The sequence below is a fragment of the Fistularia commersonii genome, chromosome 24 (genome assembly GCF_037954325.1).
Source record: "Fistularia commersonii isolate RoL2024-O1a breed Wild chromosome 24, RoL_Fcom_v1.0, whole genome shotgun sequence".
Taxonomy (NCBI): Eukaryota; Metazoa; Chordata; class Actinopteri; order Syngnathiformes; family Fistulariidae; genus Fistularia; species Fistularia commersonii.
Genome location: NC_141307.1, coordinates 14,118,837 through 14,135,135, shown reverse-complemented (window position 1 = coordinate 14,135,135; position 16,299 = coordinate 14,118,837).

Sequence of the window (16,299 nt, the reverse complement as noted above, 5' to 3'; positions counted from 1 at the left end):
ATCAACCTATATTGCACAATACAACTTTGTACATTTTTTTTGTCATTAGCTTACTCCGATGACTTGTACTGAATGGAATTAGCCAGGGATGCAGAGTCCGGACAGTAACTGCTGAGAGCCGGCCTCAAGCAGACTTCCAGATGCTTCCAGATGTTAATCAAATGTGAAAAGTTAGTAACATGTCAGAGTATATGTATTCATGAAAATTTGACCAAAAATGTCTAAGGTCACTAACGTTCAAAAAATGTGAAAATCATAAAGTATTGAAAAAATGGTTGAAAAAGTGAAAAATATTGGGAAAAGTGAAAAATTAGTAAAATATCAAAGTACATGAATTCATGAAAATTTTGACCAAATATGTCAAAGGTCACTAACGTTCGAAAAAATGTGAAAATCATATAGTATTGAAAAAAATGCTGACAAAGTGAAAACTATTAGGAAAAGTGAAAAGTTTGTAAAATGTCACAGTACATGTATTTATGAAAATTTTGACCAAAAATGTCTAAGGTCACTAACGTTCAAAAAAATGTGAAAATCATAAAGTATTGAAAAAATGATTGACCATGTGAAAAATATTAGGAACAGTGAAAAGTTAGTAAAGTGTCACAGTACGTGTATTCACGAAGATTTTAACCATAAAATGTCTAAGTTAACTAATATCGGAAAAAAATATGAAAATCATAAAGTATTGATAAAATGGTAGACAAAGTGAAAAATACTAGGAAAAGTGAAAAGTTTGTAAAATGTCAAAGTATATGTATTAATGAAAATTTTGACCAAAAATGTCAAAGGTCACTAACGTTCAAAAAAATGTGAAAATCATATAGTATTGAAAAAATGGTTGACAAAGTGAAAAATATTAGGAAAAGTGAAAAATTAGTAAAATATCACAGTACATGTATTCATGAAAATTTTGACCAAAAAAGTCAAAGGTCACTAACGTTAGAAAAAATGTGAAAATCATAAAGCAATTATATTGAGAATCATTTTTATATGTACAGTATATGCTGGTGTTCCTCGCAGTACTGCATCAACCTATATTGCACAATACAACTTTGTACATTTTTTTTGTCATTACCTTACTCCGATGACTTGTACTGAATGGAATTAGCCAGGGATGCAGAGTCCGGACAGTAACTGCTGAGAGCCGGCCTCAAGCAGACTTCCAGATGCTTCCAGATGCTAATCAAATGTGAAAAGTTAGTAACATGTCAGAGTATATGTATTCATGAAATTTTGACAGAAAATGTCTAAGGTCACTAACGTTCGAAAAAATGTGAAAATCATAAAGTATTGAAAAAAATGCTGACAAAGTGAAAACTATTAGGAAAAGTGAAAAGTTTGTAAAATGTCAAAGTATATGTATTAATGAAAATTTTGACCAAAAATGTCAAAGGTCACTAACGTTCAAAAAAATGTGAAAATCATATAGTATTGAAAAAATGGTTGACAAAGTGAAAAATATTAGGAAAAGTGAAAAGTTTGTAAAATGTCAAAGTAAATGTATTAAGGAAAATTTGACCAAAAATGTCTAAGGTCAGTAACGTTCAAAAAAATGTGAAAATCATAAAGTATTGAAAAAATTGCTGACAAAGTGAAACATATTGGGAAAAGTGAAAAATTAGTAAAATATCACGGTACATGTATTCATGAAAATTTTGACCAAAAAAAGTCAAAGGTCACTAACGTTAGAAAAAATGTGAAAATCATAAAACAATTATATTGAGAATCATTTTTATATGTACAGTATATGCTGGTGTTCCTCGCAGTACTGCATCAACCTATATTGCACAATACAACTTTGTACATTTTTTTTGTCATTAGCTTACTCCGATGACTTGTACTGAATGGAATTAGCCAGGAATGCAGAGTCCGGACAGTAACTGCTGAGAGCCGGCCTCAAGCAGACTTCCAGATGCTTCCAGATGTTAATCAAATGTGAAAAGTTAGTAACATGTCAGAGTATATGTATTCCTGAAATTTTGACAGAAAATGTCTAAGGTCACTAACGTTCGAAAAAATGTGAAAATCATAAAGTATTGAAAAAAATGCTGACAAAGTGAAAAATATTGGGAAAAGTGAAAAAAATGTCACAGTACATGTATTCATGAAAGTTTTGACCAAAAATGTCAAAGGTCACTTTCGTTCAAAAGAATGTGAAAATCATAAAGTATTGAAAAAATGGTTGACAAAGTGAAAAATATTAGGAAAAGTGAAAAGTTAGTAAAATGTCAGAGTATATGTATTCATGAAAATTTGACCAAAAATGTCTAAGGTCACTAACGTTTAAAAAAATGTGAAAATCACAAAGTATTGAAAAAATGGTTGACAAAGTGAAAAATATTGGGAAAAGTGAAAAATTAGTAAAATATCAAAGTACATGAATTCATGAGAATTTTGACCAAATATGTCAAAGGTCACTCACGTTCGAAAAAATGTGAAAATCATATAGTATTGAAAAAAATGCTGACAAAGTGAAAACTATTAGGAAAAGTGAAAAGTTTGTAAAATGTCACAGTACATGTATTTATGAAAATTTTGACCAAAAATGTCTAAGGTCACTAACGTTCAAAAAAATGTGAAAATCATAAAGTATTGAAAAAATGGTTGACAAAGTGAAAAATATTGGGAAAAGTGAAAAATTAGTAAAATATCAAAGTACATGAATTCATGAAAATTTTGACCAAATATGTCAAAGGTCACTAACGTTCAAAAAAATGTGAAAATCATAAATTATTGACAAAATGATTGACAAAGTGTAAAATATTAGGAAAAGGGAAAAGTTAGTAAAGTTTCACAGTACGTGTATTCATGAAAATTTTAACCAAAAATGTCTAAGTTAACTAATATCGGAAAAAATATGAAAATCTTAAAGTATTGAAAAAATGATTGACAAAGTGAAAAATATTAGGAAAAGTGAAAAGTTAGTAAAATGTCACAGTATATGTATTCATGAAAATTTTGACCAAAAATGTGTAAGGTCACTTACGTTCAAAGGAAAGTGAAAATCTAAAAGTATTAAAAAAAAGATTGACAAAGTGAAAAATATTAGGAAAAGTGAAAAGTTAGTAAAATGTCACAGTATATGGATTCATGAAAATTTTGACCGAAAATGTCTAAGGTCACTTACGTTCAAAGGAAAGTGAAAATCATAAAGTATTGAAAAAATGATTGACCATGTGAAAAATATTAGGAACAGTGAAAAGTTAGTAAAGTGTCACAGTACGTGTATTCACGAAGATTTTAACCATAAAATGTCTAAGTTAACTAATATCGGAAAAAAATATGAAAATCATAAAGTATTGATAAAATGGTAGACAAAGTGAAAAATACTAGGAAAAGTGAAAAGTTTGTAAAATGTCAAAGTATATGTATTAATGAAAATTTTGACCAAAAATGTCAAAGGTCACTAACATTCAAAAAAATGTGAAAATCATATAGTATTGAAAAAATGGTTGACAAAGTGAAAAATATTAGGAAAAGTGAAAAATTAGTAAAATATCACAGTACATGTATTCATGAAAATTTTGAGCAAAAAAGTCAAAGGTCACTAACGTTAGAAAAAATGTGAAAATCATAAAGCAATTATATTGAGAATAATTTTTATATGTACAGTATATGCTGGTGTTCCTCGCAGTACTGCATCAACCTATATTGCACAATACAACTTTGTACATTTTTTTTGTCATTACCTTACTCCGATGACTTGTACTGAATGGAATTAGCCAGGAATGCAGAGTCCGGACAGTAACTGCTGAGAGCCGGCCTCAAGCAGACTTCCAGATGCTTCCAGATGCTAATCGAATGTGAAAAGTTAGTAACATGTCAGAGTATATGTATTCCTGAAATTTTGACAGAAAATGTCTAAGGTCACTAACGTTCGAAAAAATGTGAAAATCAGAAAGTATTGAAAAAAATGCTGACAAAGTGAAAAAGTATTGGGAAAAGTGAAAAAAATGTCACAGTACATGTATTCATGAAAGTTTTGACCAAAAATGTCAAAGGTCACTAACGTTCGAAAAAATGTGAAAATCATAAAGTATTGAAAAAATGGTTGACAAAGTGAAAAATATTAGGAAAAGTGAAAAGTTAGTAAAATGTCACAGTATATTTATTCATGAAAATTTTGACCGAAAATGTCTAAGGTCACTAACGTTCAAAAAAATGTGAAAATCATAAAGTTTTGAAAAAATGGTTGACAAAATGAAAAATATTGGGAAAGTTAAAAGTTAGTAAAATCTCACAGTACATGTGTTCATGAAATTTTGACCAAAAATGTCTAAGGTCACTTTCGTTCAAAAGAATGTGAAAATCATAAAGTATTGAAAAAATGGTTGACTTATAGAAAAATATTGGGATATTTCCTTTCAATATTTTATTTGGGCTTTTCCTTTCAGGAGTCGCCACAGGGAATCTACCTTCTCTATCAAAGACAAGGATTCGCTGCATCCTCCTTTCTCACACCAACTACCTTCATATCTTTGCACTATGTTCGTAAATATTCTCTTTGGTCTTCCTCTAGACCAAACTTTGTCCTGCGACGACCAAATACCTTTTTTTTTGAAGAAGTGATTGGGAGATTTGGTATCCATGATAGGAATGCAGAGGGACAGATGGTGGTAGAATTTGCAAAAACGATGGAAATGGCTGTAGTGAACACCTTTTTCCAGAAAAAACAGGAACATAGGGTAACTTATAAGAGCGGAGGTAGGAGCACGCAGGTAGACTACATCTTGTATAGACGAGGTAACCTGAAAGAGAGATGAAGAGGACAAAGGCAGAGCAGAGGACAAAGTGGTGGAAGCTGAAAAGGGAGGAGTGTTGCATGGTTTTCAGGGAGGAGTTGAGAAAGGGTCTGGGTGGTCAGGCTCAGCTTCCAGGTGATTGGACAACTACAGCTAGTGTTATCAGGGAGACAGGTAGAAGAGAAAAGAGGTGAAGAGACGGGTCCAAGCAGGTTGGAATGGGTGGAGAAAAGTGTCAGGGGTACTATGTGATAGAAGACTTTCAGCCAGAATAAAGGGAAAGGTGTACAAGACAGTGGTGAGACCAGCGATGATGTATGGACTAGAAACTGCTACAATGCCCAAAAGACAGCAGGCAGAACTAGAGCTTGCAGAGATGAAGATGTTGAGGTTCCCTTTGGGAGTGACCAGGATGGAGAGGACCAGGAATGAGTCTATCAGAGGAACAGCACATGTTTGATGTTTTGGAGAGAAGGTCAGAGAAGCCAGACTGAGATGGTTGGGTCATGGACAGAGGAGGGATAGAGAATATATTGGTAGACGCCACGGCAGATGGTGCAGTAACACCGCAGTGCTTAACAGCTTCTGCAGTCCTAATCTGGAATACAATGCTGTGAAATGCAGACCACACTATCTTCCCAGGGAGTTTGCTTCTGTTGTTCTGATTGGTGTTTAAAGCCCACCATCGGCAAATGCTAACGTAGCCACAACAGAGCTAGCAACCTACATCTCCTCAGTTGAGAACTCCAATCCCGACACGGCTGTCATTGTGGTAGGCGACTTCAACCATGCCAGTCTGTCGAAAGAGCTTCCAAACGATATCCAGCAAGTTACCTGTCCAAGCAGAGGCGCCAACATCCTCGAGCACTGCTACGTTCCCATAAGCCAGGGGTCAAAATGATCTACCGCCCACTAAAAATGCAAAACACATTATTTATGAATATATTGAGAATCATTTTTATATGTACAGTATATGCTGGTGTTCCTCGCAGTACTGCATCAACCTATATTGCACAATACAACTTTGTACATTTTTTTTGTCATTACCTTACTCCGATGACTTGCACTGAATGGAATTAGCCAGGGATGCAGACTCCGGACAGTAACTGCCGAGAGCCGGCCTCAAGCAGACTTCCAGATGCTCATCAGTCATGGTGGAACGGTACTTTGACTTCATGATCTTCCTGTGGGAAAAAGCTGACTCACATAAATAAGTGGAGCCAAATAATGCAGTCAAGAAGGAAGCACATTTTCTGATGTTGGGGTGCTTGTCCTCTGTGAGTAAGTTCCAGAATTGTCCATGAGCTCTGGCCTTCAGCTGAACGTCGACTTGAAGTGTCAGAATCTCATCCTCCACTCCAGAGGAGTTCAGGTGAAACAGGGTTGCAACTTTTGATGCCAGTGAAACAACCTCAGCATCTTCCTGGCAAGGGTAGCACATGAATGTAGCGACCGGCTCGAGTACAGCAAAGTCTTGAAAGTGTCTGTCGAACTCTGACGGACAACTGTCAATTTGCTTTATGTAGCGTGCACGGTCCTGTTTGAAAGCATTAACTGAGCTGGTCATATTGATCACAGTTTTGTCCTTTCCTTGCAGCTCGAGATTAAGGTCATTCAGCATGTTGGTCAGATCGGTTCAAAATGCCAAGTCCAGCAGCCACTGATGCTCATTTAGTTGGCCATTATCTGCACGGCATTACCTTCACGGAAAAAAACTCCTCGATCTCCGGCAACAGCTCTCGAAATCTTTGCAGGGATTTCCCCCGACTTAGCCATCTCACGTCGGTGTGCAACAGCGACTGAGTGGTCGCACTCAGCCTTCTCCAGTTGTGCACGGAACTGCCGTCTTTGAACAGATCTGGCCCGAATAGAACAGGCGATCTTTGTTGCCACATCCATTATCTCTTTCATGTTGAGCATGTATGCACATAATGCTTGTTGGTGTATAATACAGCGGTAATGAGGAAGTCCGGAAAATCATCATCCTTATTTTTTCAATGCCATGCGATCGACCGGTCGATCGCGTTCGACGCACTGGGCACCCCTGCCATAAGCGATGCGTACCGGTGTTTTCCGAGGGCACCGCTGGGCAGGTCGGACCACGCCACGCTGCTGCTCGTCCCAAAATACAGGCAAAAACTTAAATCCCACTGCGTACAATCCAAAGTTGTCCAGTGCTGGTCGAGAGCGGCTATCGACACGCTCAGAGGCTGCCTCGAATGGACTGATTGGGACGTATTTCGCACAGCTGCGGACAGTTTGGACGAGCTGACAGACACAGTGATGTCATACATCAACTTCTGCGTCGGGACGTGCATTCCCATCAAACCTGCGAAAATCCATGGCAATAACAAGCCGTGGTTTACAAAGGACATTCAGGCATTACGCAGGAAAACATGCGGTGCCTTCACTGAGGGAGACATGGGGCAACACAGGGCAGCCAAATACCAACTTAGGGCTGCAATAAGGAAAGACAAAACAAAACATGCAGTTCGGTAGTCCTGAATCATTGTGCACACCAGCGAGGCCCAATATTCACTAACATCTTCAACTGCTCCCTTAGTCAGTGCACAGTTCCCATACATACATGTATGAGCACATACATACATACATACATCTGTGAACACATACATATATATACAGACATACATGTATATACTTCTCTAAACTCACATTCATCGATACATGTATGCAAACACACTTACATTCATACGTACATACATTGACACACACAAATGTATACAAACACATTTGCATACACACCTATATAAATACATACATATTAAAACATCACATAAATACACAACCCCCCACACACACACGCATAATTATAAACACATATTTCATGCAAACATGCCTGCATGAGTGAATGTGTGTCTGCACGCATGCACTCACACAAAAACGCACGCACAAGCGCACACACGCATGCGCACACATATGCATGCACTTTTGCACTCATGCATTGATGCATGCAGACTTGCATACGAACATGCACACATTCATACACGCCTCCATGCACGCATGCATTCATGCACACATACGTGCATGCATACACACATACATATTGACATACTCACATATACAAATGTATATACACATACATAAATTCACATGTATACATATTTACATACATATATAAACACATACATCTGTGTGTTTGTGTTTATTTATATATATATATATATATATACATACACACAAACATATGCATATACACATACATATGGATAGATATCTACATTCTTCTTCTTCTCCCCCCTCTGGGCTTTTCCCTTCAGGAGTCGCCACAGGGAATCGACTGCATCCTCCTCTCACACACCAACTACCTTCATATCTTCGCGCTATGTTCATCAATGTTCTCTTTGGTCTTCCTCTAGACCAAACTTTTTCCTGCGAGGGCCAAATAACTTTTCCCTTCTCTGACGGGGGGCTTGTGGACACAACTGTTTGCAGCTCTTGTATCAAATTCACAGTGAAAACCTCAAAGTAAGCAGTCGATGTGTCCGAACTGATACAAACACAACACATTTCACTACCATTATTGTTGTAGAAGGGATTTTATCCCAGTAGATTTCAATATGATTTTATTTGTTTGTACTCTGGTTGTTTTCTTTGTACGCAAACACGCTCACATCCTCACACAGTTCAGTATCCATCCTCAAATATGCAGACGACGCCACAATAATTGGACTCGTCACTGAAAATAATGAGAAACACTATGGAGAGCAGGTCACCCAGGCAGTCACCTGGTGCCAGAACAACAACCTGCAGCTAAACGCATCAAAAACAAAAGAACCGATCATTGATTTCTCCCGCTCGCCCACCCAAAACACCCATCTCCATCAACTCTGATCCTACAGCCATCACACACTCATTCAAATTTCTTGGGACACACATCAATAATACACTAAGATTCAAACAGCACTCAGAGGAAGTTTACAAAAAAGCCAACAAAAGACAGTTTTTTCCTCAGACAACTAAAAAAAATCCAATGTGAGACACAATACCCTCCGCCAGCTCTACACAGCCATAATTGAAAGTATCCTGACCTCATCAATAATGGTCTGGTATGGTAACTTGGATAGTCGCTCACGCATCATCAATAAATCATCTAGAATCATGGCTCACACTCTCCCTTCCACACACACTCTGTATCAAAGACGCATCACACAACGTTCAGTCAAACTCACTTCAGACCACACACACCCTGCACGTCACCTGTTCACACTCATGCCCTCCGGGACGCGCTACAGGTCTCACAACCAAATCTGTCAGATTCAAAAACAGCTTTTTCCCAATCGCTATACGGACTCTGAATCAATCAATGTCTTGATGTATCGTGTCTGCTGATCATGATTTTCTGTATGTATTGTTGACAATGGAACTGACACAGGAGAGATGTGAGCATTATGCGCTGTACCCAAAACTAATTCCACCAACGCTGTTGTGTGGCCATTAATAAATGATTCTGATTCTGATTCTGACGGATGCTGGAATTGGAGCTGCCAGGCAAGAGGTCTGGAGGAAGACCAAAGAGAAGATTTATGGACGTAGTGAGAGAGGATATGAAGGTAGTTGGTGTGAGAGAGGAGGATCCAGAGAATAGGGTTAGATGGAGAAAGCCGACTCGCTGTGGCGACACCTGAAGGGAAAAGCCGAAAGAAGAAGCTCTGCATTTTACTGCATGAAATAAGTATTTGATCACCTACCAGCCAGTGAGAATTGTGGCTCTCATAGATCTATGAGTTCTTCTTTGAGAGGCCCTCCTGTTCTCCACTCATGACCTGGCTTCACGGCACCAGCTTGAACTCGTTACCTGTATAGAGCACACCTGGACACACTCAATCAAACAAATTCTAACCTCTCCACAATGGCCAAGACCAGAGAGCTGTGAAAGGACATCAGGAGCTGAAAGTCCATATTGCCCAGCGACTGCCCCGAAACCTGAAGGATCTGGAGAAGGTCTGGATGGAGGAATGGGCCAGAATCCCTGCTGCAGTGTGTGCAAACCTGCTCAAGAACTACAGGAAACTTATGATCTCTGTCATTGCCAATAAAGCTCTCTGGAACAAATATTAACTTTTGTTTTTCTGGTGTCTTGCAATAAAATGCAAATGAATTACTTCGAATCATACAATGTCTTTTTCTGGATTTTTCTTTTGGATTCCGTCACTCACGGTTAAAGGAGTACCCGTGATAAAAATTAGACCTCTACATGCTTTGCAAGTGGGAAAAGCTGAAAAATCAGCAGCGTATCAACTCCTTGTTCTCTCTCCGTCTGCGTGGTGTCGTCACGACTCGTCCTCGGTGCAGCGGGATTATACATTCGATTTCCAACAAAATCTGGAAGGTGTGTTACTCACCCACCTCTGAAGAAACAACCATACTTGATCATTTTCACATTTCTTCCAATTAACTGACTTTTGGTATATTTTGTCAAAATGTTCATGAATATCTCTATGGTAATATTTTACCAATGTTTCACTTTTCCCGATATTTTTCACTTTGTCAACAATATTTTCAATACTTTATGGTTTTCACTTTTTTTTCCAATTTTACTGACCTTTGACATTTTTTGTCAAAATTTTCATGAATATAAGTATTATTGAATTTTTTCCAATTTTCAATTTTCCAAACATTTTTCACTTTATCAACAATTTACATCATACTTTGCAATTTTCACTTATTTCCCAATGTTAATGATGTTTGACATTTTTTGTCAAAATGTTCATGAATATCTATATTGTCACATTTTGCCAATATTTAACTTTTCGGAATGTTTTTCACTTTGTCAACAATTATTTCAATACATTATGGTTTTCACATTTTTTCCAAATTTACTTACTTTGATATTTTTTGTAGAAATTTTTATGAACATACATATTTTGACATTTTTCCAATTTTTCACTATTCCCAATATTTTTCACTTTGTTAACAACAATTTTTTCAATACTTTAGGATTTTCATCATTTTTCCAATGTTAGTGAACTTTGACATTTTTGTCACAATTTTCATTAAAGGTTAAAGGCATATCCTCGCAGAATGTCCGTTCTTCACTGGACACGTCCGAGCAGAAGTGGCATGATGATAGAGCAGTAGCGTCATCTATTGGTAAAAGTACTGCCCATTTACAACAAGATGCAGGGAACCGTTGGTCGAACGAGGAAGGAGGAGGAGTTTGCGGCCCAAGCCGACACCATGGGTTTCTTCCCCGCCAGCAGAAGATGAGTCTGAAAAAGAGGAGCACGTACGTACATGTTTGTGTATATATACGTACATATACTGCTCAAAAAAATAAAGGGAACACTTGAACAACACAATGTAACTCCAAGTCAATCACACTTGTGTGAAATCATAGTGTCCACTCAGGAGGCAACACAGATTCATTTGGACTTGTTTTAAGGACATTACATCAAAGTTGGATCAGCCTGGAGTTTGTTTTTACACTTTAATTTTGAGTGTGATTCCTAATCCAGACCTCCATGGTTGATACAATTGATTTCCATTGATCATTTTTGTGTGATTTTGTTGTCAGCACATTCAACTGTGTAAAGAGCAAAGTATTTCAGAAGACTATTTCATTCACTTAGATCTAGGATGTGTTTTTTTAAGTGTTCCCTTTATTTTTTTGAGCAGTGTATTTAAAGAAACATTCTTACATATATAGACACATATATACCTACATATATATATTATCATACATGTATACACACACAGACATATATACACACATGAATACCTACATACATGTATTGAAATCCGGTCAGTCTTTCCATATATTGTGTTTTCATTTTAAAACCATCAAACAGGGTTTAAGTGTTAATCTGAACAACGCATTGTTATTGATCAGACAGGAGAAAATGCTTTTTGTGGTTCATTCGTTCCGACAGGCAGGCAGTCTGACTCTTACCGTTCATGTAGGACCGTCATAACTCCTGGTTCAGTCATAGCTACATACATATTTCCTCACTGTCTATGAAGTAAAAGAAAGTTCTTTATCCTCAACTATGACTGTGGCTGCTAAGTTATCCCATTTTGTTGGTTCCTATAATACTATTTGCAAAACGTGTCCATGAGTTAAACCTTCGTTTAATTGTTCAAAATAATTGACTGAGCAGAACATTTGCCTCGTCACAATGAATGAGCTCAATTCAATGTCTACTTTTTCCATTTCACTTTGGAATTTAAACATACAAACAAACATTTGTCCAAATAATTCGGCACGGGAAATGACGCATTTATTCCGACCGAGCCTATAAATAAGGGGCGCGGCCAGCGCGTGGACCGGAAGTGGAGCCGAGCGAGCTAGCAGTAGCAGTGGAACGGAACGCCCGCGTGAGACGAACACGTTTCAACGTGTTTCCTGATGAAATTGCTACAGTTCGATGAACGGATACACAAAGCAAACTCTCAGAGAGAGGTAGTGAAATTTGTAACCGTAATTTTGTTTCTTTCAAAGGTGAGACGTCGGCGGACAGCAGATGAGAGGCTAGTAGCATTAGCATCGAGCTTCTTCGCTATCTGTGGTCAGTTCAGGACAGACTTGTTGACGTTCAATTCAAAAAGGATCGATGACAATTGAATGTAAATGCTGCAAGTGCTGAAGTGACGTTGTGGAGCAGTGTGTAGCCAAAACGTTTCCAAGGTATTTGCATGTGAGTGTGCATTTTGACAACACAATCCCAGATTAGGTTGTGATGTGTAGTGGGACCAGGGAACAAGCAGAAGTGTGAAGGTTTGCTGTCAAAAGACAGAATACATGTGTGTGTGAATGACAGTGAGAAGGATTCTAAGTACGCTTGTCAACAGTGCAGAGCAATGTAGGGTTTGGAAGAGGATATTTATGGATGGATTGAAGGAGGACCGAAAGTGCGGTAAAGTTTGAAATGGTAAAGTGGGCAAGTTTATCTCCCCAGCACTTGGCATTGAGTGGTGGGAAATCATTGTTTCTCATCAATCGGAGCTGTGAAAGAGACAGTTTATGTAAATGTTGGTGTGACGGTGTGAAGTTAGTCATTTTGTTGGTGTGTCTGGAGGGTTGTGGGTTATTGTTTTTTTTTTTTTTTTTTTTTTTCCCAGCAATATGTATGTCAAAGTTGAGAGTGATAGAGTAGCAAGCATTACTCAGGGTTACTGAGGGTAGGATTGCAAGTAAAATATGTTGTTTTTCGTGTTTGGTGTCTGAAGTTTAAAGATAATTTCAATGATGAAATGATTGAAATGTAATGTAATGTATGTAAAATGTTGAATAAAGTTTGTTTTTGGTATTTTTGTTGCGTGTGTGATGTGTATTTTAGTTGTAAAAAGTAAATGTTTCCTTTTGTATCGGGGCCACAGTCACACGTGAGCGTCCCGCCTGGGCGGGTGGCTCGGGGTGGCTGGCGCCCATCTCTCAGCCTATAGGGCCGCCCTGCATTGGAGCAGGGCCAGTCACACAACATTCATGCGTAGGGAGACTTTAGAGTTGCCGATGAACTTAAATGCATGCTTTTGGCCAGTGGGAGGAAGGAGAGAACCCACGCGGACACGGGGAGAACATGCCAACTCCACACAGAGGCAACCACACACAGTGGTTGATGTGGGGCTTGAACCCGGGTTGCTTTGCTGTGAGGCGACAGCTCTAACCGCTGCGCCACCGAGCCGCCCGACTGTGATTTGTGCAGATGTCATATTTGACATATACGAACGAGCCCGATCGTGGTGTGACTTTGTTCTCAGCACTTTGAACTATGTAAAGAATAAAGTATTTGAGATGAGAACAACTTTATTTATACCGAAGGAAATTGTTGTGCCAGAGTTTCAAGCAAAAACATAACAGTAATAGATAATAGTAGGAAGGAGGGAGAATAAGAAATACAATGAAATATAAAGTGTCAAGGTTAAGGCTATCAAGTGTTTGAAGGTCTTAAGTACAAAGATTTGAAGATTCCCTGCGGCTGAGGGAAGAGGAATTCTTCAAATTCAGTTAAATTCATTTCATAGCAATAGTTCTTTCATTCTGATCTATGACATGTTATTTGAGTGTTCCCTTTTTTTTCCGAGCAGTGTATATGTGCATATGTGTGTCCTGACCTGAGCTCTTACTAGTGTTGTAAAATAAAGTGATGAACTTATTTCAGTTCCAGTGATTACTTTGGATGTTTGTCTTGAACATGAGTATCCCTCACAAGTCATGACTCATTCTATAAAGAAAACACATTTTGTTTTATATTCAGTCTCACTTTATTTCAGTTAACAGTTGACTTGTGAACACTGCAAAGGAAATGTTGAGTCGCAGTCAGACGGCCTTTTGCTCCTCCACAGGTTGGTGTCTCCTCAGGCGTGGTGGCTGAGATGGTCATGTGTATACATACATACATACATACATATGTGTCCTGTTTGTTATGAAGATGAGCAAGAAGTGCACCCACACTTTATGTATATGGAAACATCTCCATCCTTTGGGCTTTTCCTTTTTCCTTGCATACCTACATATACACACACACACACACACACATGTATATACATGTAGTATGTATACACACACCAGTGACGTGTAGTCCTTGGAGGCAGTCGAGGCTATGGCTCACTTGGCAATCTTGGAGAAAAATCTAAAATGGAAAAAAAGGAATTAAAGGGTTATACTTATCAGTGATTTCATTTAATTCTATGTCACTATTAAAATGTTTAAGCACTATTAATTTGGAATGTACAGTGTTTTTGGCAACCACTGCATGTTGGGAATTAGTTTCTTGTGCTGAGCGATCATAAAACAGCTGCAAAGAGCGCCCAAGTGAGGCACGCCATTCTGCCTCATGGTGATTCCAGGGACCCCGATGAAACTAAAGCCGGAAATACAGCTGGAGCTTCACTCACAAAGATTTCATTGACTAGTCCTATCTTTAGGTTTCTTTCACTGAAATCGCGCTCTATACTTTGTATAAACAAGTGTGCTGCTTCTGAAAATCACAAAGTATTACGGAGAAAATTAAATTTTATTTATGTAATGAAGTCATTTTGAGCTTTGGGCTTTCAGAGCGTTGAGCGGAGCCTTGACCTGAATTTTAAAAATAAATCGGGGGCAAAAAAAAACACTGTCAGTAAACAAAAAATAAATATTTGCAACATATCTTAATATTTATTTTACCTGGTTCATAGGACTTCTGCTCCTGAACTCCTGCGCACAGCATCTGCAAATCGGGACTTTACCGGCTGGCGGGTCTACCGGCTTCCGCCGGTGTGACGTTATTTTGAGCGGCGAAAAACAATATAATTTTATTTAATATTTTAAGATCACAATAATGGAATTAACACGAATGACATATTCTTCAATTAAATATTTATGATATATTTTACCAAGCCACTCGGAGCCGCAGTGTAAAGATGGAAGAGCCGCACGGGTTGCCGACCCCTGGTCTAGTGTGTCAACACACTCCTTGAGGTTTCATCGTCCCATCACTAAGCAGAATTATATCACAGAAAAATGGAGAAGAAAAAAAAAAGCAAAACACAAGACCAAAAGCGCGCTCCAAACGCGTTGGATCTGAAAGACAAGACGAAATTGTGCCTCCCCTCACAAAAGCAATTCTCCCGTCAAGAGACGTGCAGCGCTCAGCTGGCTCTCCAGAGTTCTGACGTCATCCGGAAGTTGCGTCACGGCCAGCGCCCTGGCAGGGACCAATAGCAGACCGCAACCAGTTAGCATTTACTAAACGCTCTCAGCTGCTTGGAATTACCAATCAAGTATCCATCTCCATAGGGGAAATTCCTTTTTCACAGCAGTGTAATAGTTACGTCAAAAAATAAAAAAAAGGATATATATATATATATGAGAGAGATGAGATGATGAGAACAACTTTATTTATCCCGAAGGAAATTGCTGTGCCAGAGTGTCAAGCAAAAACATAAGAGTAATAGATAATAGTAGGGAGGAGGGAGAATACGAAAAACAATAAAATATCAATTGTCAAGGTTAAGGCTATCAAGTGTTTTAAGGTCTTAAAAAGTACAAAGATTATAAGATTCCCTTTGGCAGAAGGAAGGGGAATTAAAAAGTCTGATAGCCTCAGGTAGGAAAGACCTCCTGTGGCGTTCAGTGGAGCTCCTTGGTGGTATCAATCTATGACTGAAAGAGCTCTGACAGGACGTCAGTGTCCATGCAGGGGGTGATGGACGTTGTCCATGATGCTGAGGAGCTTCTCTGACACCTGCACCACAGACTCCAGCTGTGAAGACAGGCGGCTCTGACCCTTCTTGAAGATGGCGTTGGTGTTTACAGTCCAGTTTATTGTCCAAGTGGACACCCAGGTATTTGTAGGTGTCCACAATGTCCACTTCTGTACCCCTGATGGTGACCGGATTCAGGCGGATTCTCAGTGGCGGGCCGTGCATTTTACACCGAGGCCTTCAGTAGTGCTCCGAATCAATCCACCCCCCAATAATTAGTATATGGCTATAAAAAAAAACAAACATCTAATGCAGTATAAAGAGGGGTGCATTGCAGATAGATAACTCATGTAGTGTTAAAATTCGCCCACGAGAGCATCACGTGACGACAAAGGGATGCCCAACTGTG